Source organism: Cryptomeria japonica, chromosome 11, assembly GCF_030272615.1.
Source record: "Cryptomeria japonica chromosome 11, Sugi_1.0, whole genome shotgun sequence".
Lineage (NCBI taxonomy): Eukaryota > Viridiplantae > Streptophyta > Pinopsida > Cupressales > Cupressaceae > Cryptomeria > Cryptomeria japonica.
Genome location: NC_081415.1, coordinates 158,278,352 through 158,294,299, shown reverse-complemented (window position 1 = coordinate 158,294,299; position 15,948 = coordinate 158,278,352). Strand labels below are relative to the sequence as shown.

General features: G+C 37.7%; 1 long non-coding RNA gene across 5 annotated transcripts in view; it reads left to right on the top strand.

The window, feature by feature from the left end:
• Positions 1–15,948, top strand: part of LOC131066085 (uncharacterized) — a 66,876-nt gene that overhangs the window by 16,973 nt on the left and 33,955 nt on the right. For 2 of the 5 annotated variants that reach the window (XR_009111561.2, XR_009111562.2), the window contains 3 exons: positions 4,868–5,038; positions 5,141–5,272; positions 5,454–5,853. This is a non-coding gene — a long non-coding RNA (uncharacterized LOC131066085). Of the gene's footprint in view, positions 1–4,867; positions 5,053–5,140; positions 5,273–5,453; positions 5,854–15,948 lie in introns of those variants that run through there. The other 3 variants (XR_009111565.2, XR_009111563.2, XR_009111564.2) reach the window with 3 other exon arrangements.

The following is a 15,948-nucleotide window of genomic DNA, read 5'->3' as shown; positions in this document are numbered from 1 at the left end:
AAAAATGTTGAAATCTATAGTTTAAACTGTAAAAAAAAAACATGGTAAATGTAATTCTTGCTGTCAAATTGAGAAGTAATCATTCTCAATTATATTTTCTGGAGATCATAGTTAATCAGTTAGAAAATTCTGATTCATTTAGGAGGTAAAAAGTTTTTGCTAAAATTTCTATAGCTTGCAATGGAAAATCCCAGACTGAATTGGACAAATCTGACAGTCCAAAACATCCAGACCAAACCAGATTTGAACCAAACACAGTTGCATTTGATAACTATGATGGAGGTAATTCACTATGATTTCAGTAAGGCATACAATAAATTTTTGTTGTTTCAACAGTGAACACTCCTATTTTTGGATGACTTTCACAGATTTGTGCATGAGAATAAATGTATGTATATTGTTCACCTCAGATAATGACTCTTGGCAGAATGGGAAATGTTGCAAACAATTGCCAGATCAACCTAGCACATCTCATGATGATTGACATAAGAATGCAACCATTGTTAATGGAATGTACTTGAGGGTATAGGAAGAAATACTTGTTTGCTTGGTTTGCGGAAGCCATGGGATAGACATAATGAAGACTCTAAAAGAGGAGGTTAGAATGTGCTTCAAGTTTGAACATTAGTGTCTGCATGAACTAGAATCATGGCAACAATACTTAAAATATATAAACAAGTAAAACAGATAGCTGTGAGCACAATTTTAGGGTGTTAGAATATTCACATCCTATGAAGTCAGACATTATTTTGATTCTTCGTCTTAAGATAAAAAAACCAATTTTTTCTAATAAAAAGGTACAATGCCGGGATGTTTGCCGTAAACCACTTCACAAACTTTGTTGTGAAAAGGTGTAGTTCCGCCTTTTTTTACCTCTAGTGGCATAATTTGGTTTTCCATGCCTCGTCTCTATCAAATCCCCTGCCTACTACCTGATGTACATTTATTTAACAATGACATTTAAATTTTTCATCCTCTTACCATTGCCTGATGCCTTAACAAATACCACAAACAAATAGCAATGGATGAAGCTTATGATACCTCAGCCCCAGGATTTGATTTTTCAATTGGAGAATTTCTCACCTCAACTATTGCTTTTACTTCAACTCAACAGTTCAGAGCATTCATAGCACACAGTTGCTGGATTTCATAGCCTTTATAGGTTATAGATTGTTTAGGTTGTGTTGATGTTACTCTATTTCTCTATCTATTATTTCTTGATTCTCTCTCATTGTGTTTTCAATACAACCACTTGGTTTTTCCCACAACGTGCTTATATTGTACTTTTTCTCTTTTGTTTTTCTATACTATCAATGATGTTTTTCTATTCCACTTCATTTTCCAATTTATTCCCCACTATCTTTGGTGCTTAGTTGTTGTAGAAAAAAAAGGAATTAGATATTTCAAATTAAACTTATTTTAGCTGTATCACACTATTTTGTGGATGCTCTCGTACTTTGGTGATGAAGTGTTTACATTTTCATCTGGGCTTATCTTCAGTGTTACATGCAGATGCATCTCTGACCCTAAAACCAGTGTCTCTGTTTCATTTCATGTTTCCAAGATGGTGGGACAGTAGGAGAGTCTCCTTGGCTGTCCCCAAATCTTTCCAGAAAGGAAAAACATCACAAGGCTCATGATGTTCCTGATATAGCAAGGGAGTTTGGATGACCCAGGAACAGCTTGGGATGTCTGAGATGTCCCTTGACCATTCTATGGATGTTCAGGCATCCCTGGGAGAAAAAAGTGTTTCTGCCCGATTTATGAATTGTTTTTGCTTATTAGACTATATTAGTAGATTTAGTAGCAAATGCTCATTTAACTATGATTCTGTATCACTCTAAAGTACTTATTGGCTGTCATTATGTATCAATGGACAGTATTTATTGACTGTATATCTTTTGATAGGTCGTACCATTGTAGGTTTGCCTTGGTTCTGTTATTTGATATTATATTGAAGGTTTCAGGGACTGTAGATACTCACTGGTTGAATCCTTGATTATTGACTTTGTACACCTGATTTGTTGAAATTTTGTTGACTGTATCAATGATATTATTTTGTAGTTATGAGTTAGGGATTTTGAGTTATACAGCTAGCTTAGTTTTCTTCTGTCAGTCTGAAGGAAGTTATACTGCTGTCTTAATTTTTTATTGCTGCTGTAGCTATACAGCTGTCACTGCTTACAGATAAACTTGCCTTAAACCTATGAATCTAAATCATGATATGTTTATTGTTGCTATACAGCTTTTTCTGTCATCTTAGTCTTAATTCTTTAACATTTATAATTTTATTGTTGTCACCGCCTTAACCAGATTTACCGGTGGCGTTACCTTGATTTGATGTCATATATAGTTAAACTTGCAGAAATGCTAGTACCCTCCCCACACACACAGATACACACACACACACACATATGTGTATACACATACATGTATGTATGTATATGTATATATATTAGGGGGTTTTGCAGAAACAAAAACTTCTTTGGATCTATACTGTACCATTGAGATTGCCATCTTTCATTGGATTTGGCATGTTCTCTATGTCCGCCATCAGTCGATATCTCTCGGGATCAACAGAACAGTGAGTTTTGGGCACAGGTACCCATAATAGATAGGGGCTTTGGTGGCTGGTCCAGGATCAAGCATGCTTGTGCAGTTTTATACCTATGAGTGGAGGGCTAGATTCCATTTCTGACTTTGGCATATTCATCGGAAGGATTTGTGTGAGGCTCAAGAGCAACTAGTGACAAAAGGCAATGCCTTGGGCTCACTATAGAAGGGAAGGGCTCTTCCTGACTCCTTCAAGCCAAACGATGTAAGGCTCATTTAAGGCGTACTGAATTAAAGAAAGCCATAGCTTTTATAGGCACTTAAGTCCTAGGATTATCTGAAATTTGAACCCAGTTATATGGATGAAGTGATAACTATTTAACCTGATGAAATCAGTAGTATGATATGTAAACAGATTGAACAATATAATAACGAGGTCAAATTTGTTAATATTGGCAAAGTAGTTCAAGTAGGAGATGGCATTGCTCGTATTCATGGTCTTGATAAAGTAATGGCAGGGGAATTAGTAGAATATGGAGATGGTGCAATAGGTATTGCCCTAAATCTAGAATCAGATAATGTTGGAGCTATATTAATGGGTGATGGCTTGATGATACAAAAGGGCAGTTCCATGAGAGCAACAGAAAAAATTGTTCTGGTACTGAGCATTGCAAGCAAATTGAAGAATGGCCACTTGCTGAATGGAGAGATTGAGGGCCCCATGGGGGGTGGAGAGTAGGGCCCCTACGATGCCCTCATGCCCTGATTATATATATATATGCTGTTTTTGCCTTGTTGTGCCCACAAAATGGGCCCCAGATTTCCTTCCTTGAAATGTCCCTTTCTGTTCGGACATCCTTGTTCCTGAAATACAGTTGAACATAGCTTATCTTGTGTGTCTTTCCTGATAACTGTGTTTATACATTGCGACTTTTGGCAAGTTCGAATTAGGCCCGGTGAATCTATAGCTGAGACTCACAAACTTTGCCAAGTTTGACATTTGAGATTCATGAGTCTCAGTTCAGTCTGAAAACAATGGAAAATCAACTGGAAAGTTTAAAATAAAAACCATCAAAAATATTTTTTCATATATATATATATATATTAATTTCAATTTTTTACTGAGTTTTGGCCAGTGTTTTTCTGCAGAATCCGAAATTAAGTAGAAAATCAGCTTGCTATTTTTATCTGAGTCTGACTAATAACAGTAACACTACGCCCTTTCTTTATGGCTATAATTCTTGGTATTTTCCTCTGTTATACTTCTTTACTCTTGTAATAGGGAAGATAACTTTTTCCAGATAGCTGAATTGGTGCCATTTTCTGCATCTGAAGGATACGTTTACATGCTCCAATGGTTGTTCCTAGGTTATCCCAGTTAATTAATAGGATTTCTTTTTGATAAAGAACTTTTTGGATTTACATTGACATGGAAAGATGATGGTTGAGCACTCTTTGCTGGAGCATATTTTTTGAACTAGTCATATGTTCTTGAGTCTCCATTTGTATCTATTATCCTTTGTTTCCATAAGTTACCAGGAAAAGTTGTAGTTGGACCTGGGCTATTACTGTGCCTGGTAGTTCTCTGTGTGATCGAAAGCTTTAGCTCAGTGTGTCATGAACAAGTCTAATTTATTAATTTACTAAGAGCTTCCCTGAAATATTTCAACTTTTACGGATCATGCAAAGAAAATAGCCACAAGTGCCCACTTGGAATCATCTTACATTTATAGAGCCTCTGTCTTTAGCGAGTAAATATCCTTTTAGTATATGCTTTCTTGGCCCTGCACAAGTGTGCAATAAACCTTGAGATTAGAGCATTTTACTTGCTATTTCATAACATGTCCCATTCTTCCTAGAAGCGCATCCCTTCTTTATAAAGTAATATGGAATTTCGACGAATCATAATTACAAATAACAATGGTAATCACAAGAGCACTAACTGCGGGACAGTAAATTAAGTATACACCATGTATATAAGTCATAGTCTTAGGATGCATCTGTTAAGTGGCTTATTTATAAAATTTTGTTATGGTGAATGAGTTATCACTTTCTATCTTTGAATTTAAGGAAGTAATGTTTTTGCTAGTTTGTATATACTCCAAATTTCAAACAATGTCTAATGTCACAACATTAATCACACTTTCATATCTCTAGATGAATCCTACAAACTATATCTTCACATTTCAAAGATGTTTCTTGCAACATTCAATTTCTCATCTAGGTTTTGTATACCCTTAGGAATTAGCTGCTTCATATCCACACCTATTGTAGATGTGATCACTAAAATGTTTAATTTTCCCTCGGTGTTTAGAAAGGCAGAGCAAGAAGTACAAACTCTACTTGATAGTTGCATTGAGGAACCCCTGAAACTTAGCAAGGACTTGGAGCGTCAAATGAATGCAATGGAGGAGAGTTGCAAAGAATTAAAACAGTGAGAAGCTCAGAGTGACTTGGAGAATGAAAAACTAGAGGATCAAAAAAGGTTTGTGAGCATAGGTATAGTGTATTTACTATCTCTAGTATTTCAACGTTAATGGATTTGGAGTGATAGAGGATTAATCATTCTTTTTGTGTACTTTTTCAGGTTTACAGCCTGAAAGAGAATTTGAGAAGGGCCAAAGAAATTACACTATCATGCTTGCTTTATTTATGTCTGAAAATTTGCAGAGGGCGAATGAAATTCAGAGGGCACAATAGGAAAACATAATAAAATGAGGTTGTCTCCGTCTACTAGAAGACAATCTAGAGATTAGTTCTTTAGTGAAAATAAGTCATTAATTGATGAATTTCTTCAGTCATTACTCAAGCTCATGGTTGTTCCCAATTAATTTACACATAAGAGGGATCATAATTGATCAGAATGTTTGGTTTAATTTTTGCAATATCATGTTCTGCAGAAACAAAAAAGGGACTTACATATCCAACTCCATCAACAAACAAAAAAGTCAGCATATAGAGAGAGAACAGAATTGGAGATCAAATTTCTATCAAGCAAGTAAAAGATTTGAGCGATTCAGATTATTTTAAGAAGATTGAAAGAATGGTCTAAAGGACAAAATTAATGAAATGGAAAGTTCTCAAGGTGAATCAACAGCCGTTGAACAAACAATGCCAAGCAAATGAACTGCAAGATTCTAGAAAATCGGTTATTCAGGTACCGGGTTTATCACAATGCCCAGTGCAGTCATTCTCTTTTGTATATATTTACTTTTTTGTTTTTACTACAAATATTCTCTCTATTAGAATTGGGGATTGTCGATGCAATTTGTTTCTTTAGATGAAAATGTCGATTGGGTATATTGTTGTGGAGTGTGGAATGGTATTTTGCAGCTTAGACATGGATTAAATAGGGGGCAAGAGTTATTCGAATCGTATTATAAGTTAGTGATTAGTAAAGTTAATTTTTTTCTTTTTTATGAAAAAGACTTCTGAGCCAACCTGTCTTAAGCCCCACTTCTTGAAGGGCTGTGTTTCCTTAATGATGGCATTGTCACTGAAGTGGGTAGAGTTTCTGAGGTATGTTTAGGGCAATTTTTACCACTAACTTTATTGCGTGGCATTAGCATGTGTTGGGGGTCAAATTTTTTAGAATATTTTATGTGGTATTTTATTGAGGTAAGTGTTTATTCCTCAGCTTCAAGAGCATTGCATCTTGGTTTATCACCCATTTATGTTTAGTATCATGTCATAATTATGGCTAGTTTGACTATCTTCTGTGTATTATGTACTTTCTCGCAAGCCATTGATGGCCACCTTAGTTTGGAATGGTGTAGCACAAGGGGAGTGGAGATGTAACAAACATTTATGTTAGGGTGTATTTGTAAGGACTCTTGCTGGTGTAATGGTAGGTATGATTCATTTTCGAATCAGATTTGGTTACAAAACCCCTATGAAATTGTGTAGGCTACATATTTTGAGGGGCCTATTCTTTTAGAGTTGTAAATGAGCATATAGCATACCTAGGGAATTCTAGCTTGGTCAAGGTGTTTCCAAAGCATTTTTCTAGGGCAATTCTAGCAATAGACAAAAATCTCGATGTATTGTTTAACATTTTGACTACAAAAAATGAGTCTCAAACCTTGAACAATGGTCCTTAATGATGGCCATATTTACTTTAGGAAATAACAAATATGGCAGTCTTTTATCAAGAACTATACTTTGCAAAAGTAAAAGCTATACTATAGTTTGTTATTGAGAGCACGTGGTTTGAACAGGGAGCAACAAGAAGGCAAGAGGGCAACAAGTAGGCAAGGGAGTAGTGAATAGAGTAGTCAAGGTCAATGCGTGGAACCAAGTGTAAATAGTGGAAGATAACACATTGTTTAAGGGTTTTCAGGGTTTTCATGCTTATTTTTTTTTTGTCTTTTTTCAATGCAACAATCTAGGACTTTTAAAACAATCTCTAAAACTAGATCAGTAAATTCTTATTCAACAAGGATAAAGTCAGCGCATCCTATTATGGAGCCTAGTGGGAAAGAATAGGAAACACACTTTTCCTAGTGGAAAATACATAAATAGAAACCCTAGGATCAAGGGTTTCTACTGCAAACAATTTGGAGACAATAGATAGCTTTTAGATACAAATTTTAGGTTCCTTGTTGAAGAGATTTTGTATGGAGGGTTTGAGCATCCCTCCAAATCAAAACTCCCAAATCACATGACACAGAGACTCAAATCCCAATATCTTGGCAGGGAATTTATCTATGGCTTGGAACTCTTCTTTGCCAGGGCTCCCTCTAACCAATGCATTTGGTTTTGACAAAAAGTTGATCTTTGTAAATGCAAAACAATATAAGGGATATTGAGGCATAGACAAACCAAGAAAATGAGGTAGTCGTAGAGGAAAAAACTCACTACAATCTTACCGAAAACATGCAAAACTTCCAAATTCCGTTCTCTAGTAGGAGAACTAACAAATTAGGCTATTGTTAAAGGGAAAAATGAAGAGAACTTATTGTTGCAAGAGGATTATGGACTAAAATATAGTAAAATTGAAACTTTATCAATAGACACAGGAGAAAACTTCAAAGACACATACAACCCCACAACCACTCTACTATTATGGTTGTTCGATCTCTATGTAAATGAGCGCACAAGCTTAAAAAGGAGTATTGAGTTTATAGAAAAGAAGGGGCAACATGCAGAAACTAAGCTAAAGCAAACTCTAGAAGATAGTCATAATCTTGAAAGGGATTACAAGCTGCTCAAATAGCAAGTAATAAACTTGCAAAGTAGTATGGAAAGAGGACAATAGGAGCTAATCTATTTAAAACAAGAATTGGAACAATTGAAAGAATTAAAAAAACAACTCAGAGACAATGAAAGTAAGTGGCACTTCAGAGTTTGAAGAGTTTGCATTGGTAAGCATTGAAATATGAGAAAGTAAACTAAGAGAACAAATAGAGGAAGCCAAGTCTTGGGATTTAGTTGTAAATGGCCTACCAATTGACCAAATGGAAGAAACACATCAAAAGACAGATACAAGGAGAAAAAGACAAACAAGACAAGGCAACAAATATCATCATCAAATAATTGAAGGATTTTGGTGAAAAGGAGATAACCTATACTCTAGCAACATAATTCTTTGAGGACAAGCTGAAATGGACATGTTGTATGCAATTGACAAATAGGATTGGAAAGATATTAGGAGGAGGAAGAAAAAGGCATGTTAAAGTTGTTTTAATAAGCATAGAATAGAAAATGGCAATTCTAAAAAATAGGGGGTTGGTTAGAGGAACTCACATGCATCTAGATGAAGACTTGACCTTTATACAATAGGAAGATGGTGCATGGTACCTATCACTCCAGGCAAATTTTGTTTTGTTCTTAAAAGTCTTTTATGTGTCTTTCATGTTGTAATAAGGACCAACCATCTAGGACTCAATGGAGCCATGGTTGAGTTGTCCAAGCTTTGGTAGTGTCCAGGATGTTGATATCCTAGGAGTTGTAATCTTGATGATGGTCTTAGGTGCACTACTCTAGAACAGGGTCATTATGTAATAGGGTGCAATATGTTGTTTTTAAGTCTACTAGAATGCATTGATGGCCTTTTTGAGCCTTGGAATGCACTTGAGTGCAAAGTTGCATTATCAAGATGAAAAGATGTAAAAGTTGCTGAGCAACATTTTGCAGCATTTGCAAAAGTTGCATTTTTGTTGATTGGCGTTGAAAAGTTGGTTCAACCAACTGAATCATGAGCATATAAGCCAAAAACAACTTCATTGTACGTGTTAGAAGATCTGGAATGCAAAAGCAAGTTTTTGAGTTGAAGGAAAATCTTGTTTGATATCGGTTTTTGGATTGTTTTCTTTGTTTTGGTTGCATTTTACGACCCAGTACGGCCTTGACAAAGGAATTTACTTGCAGGGGATGAAAGATTGTTGAGTCTACTTACCAATAAGGTAGATTAGCAAATTTGACTGTGTCTGGTTGCAGAGATCTAATCCATTTTCTGTGACTAGGTGTAAAACCCTTGCAAAGTAGGGTTTAAGGGGAAAATGGCTCTAACCTGAGCATCCATTGATGACACTAGTTGTAATAATGTGGAATGCTAGGTTAAGGTTTGTACATATGTTTAGAGTAGGTGTTTTGGTTTTGCAGGCCTTTGTGGTGCTTCTACAATGATACCCTAGGCACACAACTAGGAGTTGGTGAGTTTAGGACAGTAGAAGATGTGCGATTTAAGAGCACATAAGGATTGGTAGAGGGGAAACTGATGCATGGTTGGAAAGCCCTTCGAGTGCCCTTAAAGAACCCTTAATTGATTTGTGCAGATGATTTGACTGGTGAAGGTTTTTAAGACCAAATTTGTAAGTCACCCGGGTAGGCCTAAACCCTTAAAAATAGGGCAGCATTGGAAACCCTATGTGTATGGAGAGTCCAGATGGCATTTTAAGATATTGTATGCAACTCTGAAAAGGGTACTCGAATCTGTAATTTATTTGTGGCCTTGTGTGGGAAAATCTGAAATAAGGCCCTGAAAACCGCCATAGGAGGGCTAATTGTATTAGGCCTATTTGGAGCCGGTAGAGACAAAGAGAGGTTGAGAAAGCTTGTCGATGGGTTTGAAGGTGACCAAACTAGTTGAAACCACCAAAAACATTGTATAACTTCATGTTGCACTCTTGAAACAAGTTTGTGAAGTGGGATTCTTTGCAAAGGTTTTTGGAGTACTAGGAAGGTGTGACAGGGATTGAGGTGGAATCCTCAATAGGAAGAGTTGAGTAAAGCACTTGTGGCTATACCTTGAAGGCAAGCTAAGGTGCATTAGGCCTTGGAGGTCTAACTATCAAAACCTATACCAAGTACCTTTGGAAGGGCTCGAGTGATTAGTAGGTTGGAGTAAGAACAAGGAAGAGAAGTAGGTGATTTGGCTCTACTCCAAGACTCTCTGCATCAGAGTGGTATCAGAGCCACCCTTTGAAATATTGGTGTATGTCAGACTGTGAGGAATCAACAACAAGTTCAATGCCTCCAAAGGCAATGACTCCAAAAGCCATCCGACAAATGGTGACAGAGATGTTAGAAGGATTGAAGGATCAGGAAGGAAGTAAAGGAACCAGAGATGTTGAGAAGGAGAAGGGGAAGGTTAAGACAGAATGGGGAGATGAGACAGATGAAGAAGTGGAAGATGAGGAGGACCAAACAACAGTAGCAATGCCCCAAGACCAAAAACTATTCTTGGATGCAGTCAAATCCATCTCCAAGGATAACTTGGATGGATTACCCACCTATGGAGGAAATCTCAATGGAGAGGAGTTACTAGTTTGGATAGAGGCATTAAATAATCATTTTGATTATAAGGAGGTAGCAGAGGAGAAAAGAGTCAATGTGGCCAAGTCAAGATGGAGAGGATCGACATTGGTTTGGTGGAACATGATGCAAGAAGAAAGGGTACACGTAGGTAAGAAAAATATAACTTCATGGGAGAGTATGAAGATAAGGCTTAAGGCTCAATTCCTACTAGGGGATTATGAAGTTCAAATCCACAAGAGATTGCAAAATCTGAAACAGAGGGAGCTAGATGTCAATGCACACACTAAGGAATTCCATAAACTAAGTTTGAGAGCTAGGAAGCATGAGAATGAAGTGGAGAAATTGGCCAGATACATGAATGGCCTTAGGAAAAACATACAAGATGAAATAAGCATCCTCACACCAAACACTGTTCATAAGTGTTTTCAGTTGGCATTAAGGGCAGAGGAAAAGATCAAAAGGAAAAGTGAGCAAAATCAGAAACATAGAGATGGTAAAAACTTCATAGGTAGAGAAACCTCTGGTAGAGGGCAGAATGCTACAAGAAATGAAGATCATCAAAACCAAGAAGGAAGTGGGGACTCTCAAAGAGGAACATATAGAGGATCCTTTAGAGGAAGAAGCAATTTTAGGGGTAGGTTTGGAAGCTCAGGGAGAGGAAATACAGTCTTCACTGGTAGGTGTTATCATTGCAACCAAGCTGGACATACCATGAGTAGGTGCCCGGGAAAGGCCTCAAGTTCATCAAGCTCATACATGGGTGAAAGAAGGACTTAGTTAGTGCAAGAGGAGGATACTCAAAGTGAGGCCTCTCCAATCAGCAAGGCAGGGCCAGTGACAGATGGAGAAAACTTGATAATGAGAAGAACAATGCTAAAGATACCCCAAGCTCAAGAGCCACCACAAAGGAAAAGTTTATTTAGGACCACTTGTAGGTCACATGGCAAAATTTGTAAGGTGATTGTGGATTTAGGTTCCACTGAGAACATTGTCTTAGTTGAAATGGTGGATAAACTCAAAATGAAAAGATTGCCTCATCTCACTCCCTATAAGGTATCATGGCTCAATCGGGGTCAACATGTCTTAGTTGATGAACAAGCATGGGTGGACTTTGAAATTGATGAATACAAAGACAAACTACTATGTGACATATTGCCTATGGATGCTTGTCATTTGCTTTTGGGCCGTCCATGGCAATATGATGTGAAAGCTTGTCATGATGGAGAAAAGAACAATTATTTCATCACCAAGAATGGTAAGAAATATCAGATGGATCCATTACCTAATCCAAAGGAGGAAAAACAAGTAGGGTCAAGTGTTATGTTGATGAGAGGCAAAGAGTTCCTTAAGGTGTTAAAGCAAGAAGGCCATCAGGGCCATGCTATAGTGTTAAAACCTAAAGATGAAGCTAAGATAGATCCAATGAGTGAAGTGCCTCAAGAAGTGCAAGGGCTACTAAAGCAATATGCAGAAGTTATAGGAGATGATATGCTTGATTCTTTGCCTCCAATGAGATGTAAATCATCAAATAGATTTGATGCCGGGGGCAAATCTGCCTAACAAAGTTGCTTATAAAATGACACCTAGCCAAAATGAAGAGATCGCTAAAGAAGTGCAAGAACTCTTGGACAAGGGGTTTATTAAAAAGAGTTTGAGTCCATGTGCTGTCTGTACTGTATTAGTGCCTAAAAAAGGAGGAAAATGGAGGATGTGCACTGACTCAAGAGCAATCAATAAGATCACTATAAGATACCGGTTTACCATGCCAAGGATAGAGGACCTATTGGACAATCTAGGTGGAGCAAGCTACTTCACAAAGGTGGACTTGAAGTTTGGTTATCATCAGATAAGGATCAGACTTGGTGATGAATGGAAGACAACCTTTAGAACTAATGCAGACCTATATGAATGGTTGGTGATGCCTTTTGGCCTCACCAATGCACCTAGTACCTTTCGAAGGCTCATGAATGAAGTCTTAGTTGAGTTTATTAACAAATTTGTTATTGTGTATCTTGATGACATTTTGCTCTTCAACGAGTCCAAGGAGGAACACCTTAAGCATGTCGAGATGGTCTTGAAGAAGTTGAAGGAGGCTCAACTCAAAATCAATCTTGAAAAATGTGAGTTCTTGAAAACATAGCTAATTTACCTTGGTTTTGTCATTTCACAAGGTTTAAAGATGGATCCAAGTAAAGTAGAAGCAATACTTAATTGACCTATACCTAGGGGCATAAGTGATGTTAGAAGTTTTCATGGAATGACATCTTTTTATAGGAAGTTTGTGAGAAACTTTAGCCATGTTTGTGCTCCTATACTCAACACCATTAAAGGAGGATTAAATGTAACTTCAAGTGGACAAAGGAAGCCAATAAGGGATTTGAATTGTTGAAAGCTAAGATAGCAGAGCCGCCAACCCTTAGATTGGCTGATTTCAGTCAGTTGTTTACAATAGAATGTGATGCTAGCCAATGGGCAATAGGGGCAGTTTTAAGCCAAGAAAGTCTTCCTATAGCATTCTTCTCAGAGAAATTGAATGAAGCTAAGCAAAGATACTTCACATATGATTTGGAGTTGTATGCCATGGTGCAAGCATTGAAGAAGTGGCGTCATTACTTGTTGCCCAAAGAGTTTTTAGTTTTCATTGACAACCATGCCCTTAGTTTCCTCAATGGGCAAGAGAACTTGAATCAAAGATACCTAAAGTGGGTGGAATACCTACAATCCTACACCTTCACTATCAAGCACAAAAAGGGCACTGCAAACAAGGTAGCTGATGCATTAAGTAGGAGAGTCATGACTATGGAGGAGATACAATTGCAAAGTGTGGGATTGACTGAGTTGAAAGACCTCTACAAGGATGATAAAGATTTTGCAGAGATATGTATTGTTTGCTCTGATTTTTCTAACACCTCACATGTCTCTTATTCAGAATATATGATACAAGAGGGTTTGCAGTTCAAAGCACATCTTCTTTGCATTCCCCAATGCTCTATGAGACAAAACATTATCCAAGAAAAGCATCAAGGAGGTCTAGGAGGTCATTTTGGTATAGATAAAACTTTGGAGCAGGTTAGTAGGTTTTACCATTGGCCCAAGTTGCAATAAGAAGTGAGAAGGTTTGTAGAACAATGTGCAATCTGTCAAAGAGCAAAGGGTTCATCAAGTAATGCAGGTTTGTACCAACCTTTGGTTATACCTTAGAGGCCTTGGGAATGTTTGAGCATGGATTTTGTGATAGGCCTACCAAGAACTCCAAGGGGATTTGATAGTGTGTATGTGGTGGTTCATAGGTTTAGTAAAATGGCACATTTTATACCTTGGAAGAGCACCAATGATGCCACCTACATTGCAGGAATCTTCTTCAAAGAGATAGTCAGAATTCATGGCCTTCCAATCAGCATAGTTAGTGATAGGGATGTGAAGTTCTTAAACCACTTTTGGAGGACACTTTGAAGAAAGTTGGGCACAAGATTACCCTTTTCATCTGCCTATCATTCTCAATCAGATGGTTAGACAGAGGTTGTCAACAGATCATTGGGTAATCTACTAAGATGTCTCACCAAACAACATGGGCAGACTTGGGATTTGGGCAGACTTGGGATTTGGTAATTGGTTAGGCAGAATATGCATACAATGACTCAGTTAACCGAAGTACAGGTAAAAGTCCCTTTGAGATAGTGTATGGATTTCATACTAGGGGCATACTAGAGCTCAAAGATCTCAGTTCTATGGCACCTAAGAGTGCACAAGGTGAGAATTTTGCAGAAGGTATCAAAGAAGTGCATGATAAGGTAAGACAAACCTTACAACAAAAGTCCGAGCAATATAAGGTGAATGCTGATAAAACAAGAAGGAATGTGCAATTTAATATTGGATATTTGGTCCTAGCATACCTCAGGAAGGAGAGACTTCCAAAAGGGCAGCCTACCAAGCTGTTGATAAAGAAGATTGGACCTCTCAAGGTGGTGCACAAATATGTACATAATGCATATGAGGTTGAAGTCCCTCCCACCTTGGGTATTTCTCCTATCTTCAATGTATGTGATCTCTATTCATACAAGGGAGAATCACAAACACATCAGTTGGACACCTCATCACAGGGTAATGAAGATAGGGTGAGAGATTTGCCACCAAGCCAACCGGTCAAGTTGGAAAGTATCTTGGATTCCAAGGTGATAAAGAAAACAAGGAAAGGAGTTTACAAGCATTATCTTGTAAAGTGGGCAGGGTTACATGAGTCAGATGCTATGTGGATGTCAGAATCAGATATACTTCAGCATGGTGTGGAAATTGCAGACCTCCTAACTCAAGGGACTTGAGTTCCCTGTCCCAAGGGAGTATGGTGCAGGGAACCTATCACTCCAGGTAAATTTTGTATTGTTCTTAAAACTCTTTTATGTGTCTTTCATGTTGTAATAATGGACCAACTATTTGGGACTCAATGGAGCCATGGTTGAGTTGTCCAAGCTTTGGTAGTGTCCAGGATGTTAATATCCTAGGAGTTGTAATCTTGATGATGGTCTTAGGTGCACTACTCTAGAACAGGGTCATTATGTAATAGGGTGCAATATGTTGTTTTTAAGTCTACTAGAATGCATTGAGGGCCTTTTTGAGCCTTGGAATGCACTTGAGTGCAAAGTTGCATTATCAGGGTGAAAAGATGTAAAAGTTGTTGAGCAACATTTTGCAACATTTGCAAAAGTTGCATTTTTGTTGATTGGCATTGAAAAGTTGGTTCAACCAACTGAATCATGAGCGTATAAGCCAAAAACAACTTCATTGTACGGGTTAGAAGATCTGGAATGCAAAAGCAAGTTTTTGAGTTGAAGGAAAATCTTGTTTGATACTGGTTTTTGGACTGTTTTCTTTGTTTTGGTTGCATTGTACGGTCCAATACGGCTTTGACAGAGGAATTTACTTGCAGGGGATGAAAGATTGTTGAGTCTACTTACCAATAAGGTAGATTAGCAAATTTGACTGTGTCTGGTTGCAGAGATCTAATCCATTCTCTGTGACTAGGTGTAAAACCCTTGCAAAGTAGGGTTTAAGGGGAAAATAGCTCTAACCTGACCATCCATTGATGGCACTAGTTGTAATCATGTGGAATGCTAGGTTAGGGTCTGTACATATGTTTATAGTAGGTGTTTTGGTTTTGCAGGCCTTTGTGGTGCTTCTACAATGATACCCTAGGCTCACAACTAGGAGTTGGTGAGTTTAGGACAACAAAAGAGGTGCGATTTAAGAGCACATAAGGATTGGTAGAGGGGAAACTGATGCATGGTTGGAAAGCCCTTTGAGTGCCCTTAAAGAACTCTTAATTGATTTGTGCAGATGATTTGACTGGTGAAGATTTTTAAGACCAAATTTGTAAGTCACCCGGGTATGCCTAAACCCTTAAAAATAGGGCAACATTGGAAACCCTATGTGTATGGAGAATCCAGATGGCATTTTGAGATATTGTATGCAACTCTGAAAAGGGTACTCGAATCTGTAATTTATTTGTGGCCTTGTGTGGGAAAATCTGGAACAAGGACCTGAAAACCGCCATAGGAGGGCTAATTGTATTAGGCTTATTTGGAGCCGGTAGAGACAAAGAGAGGTTGAGAAAGCTTGTCGATGGGTTTGAAGGTGACCAAA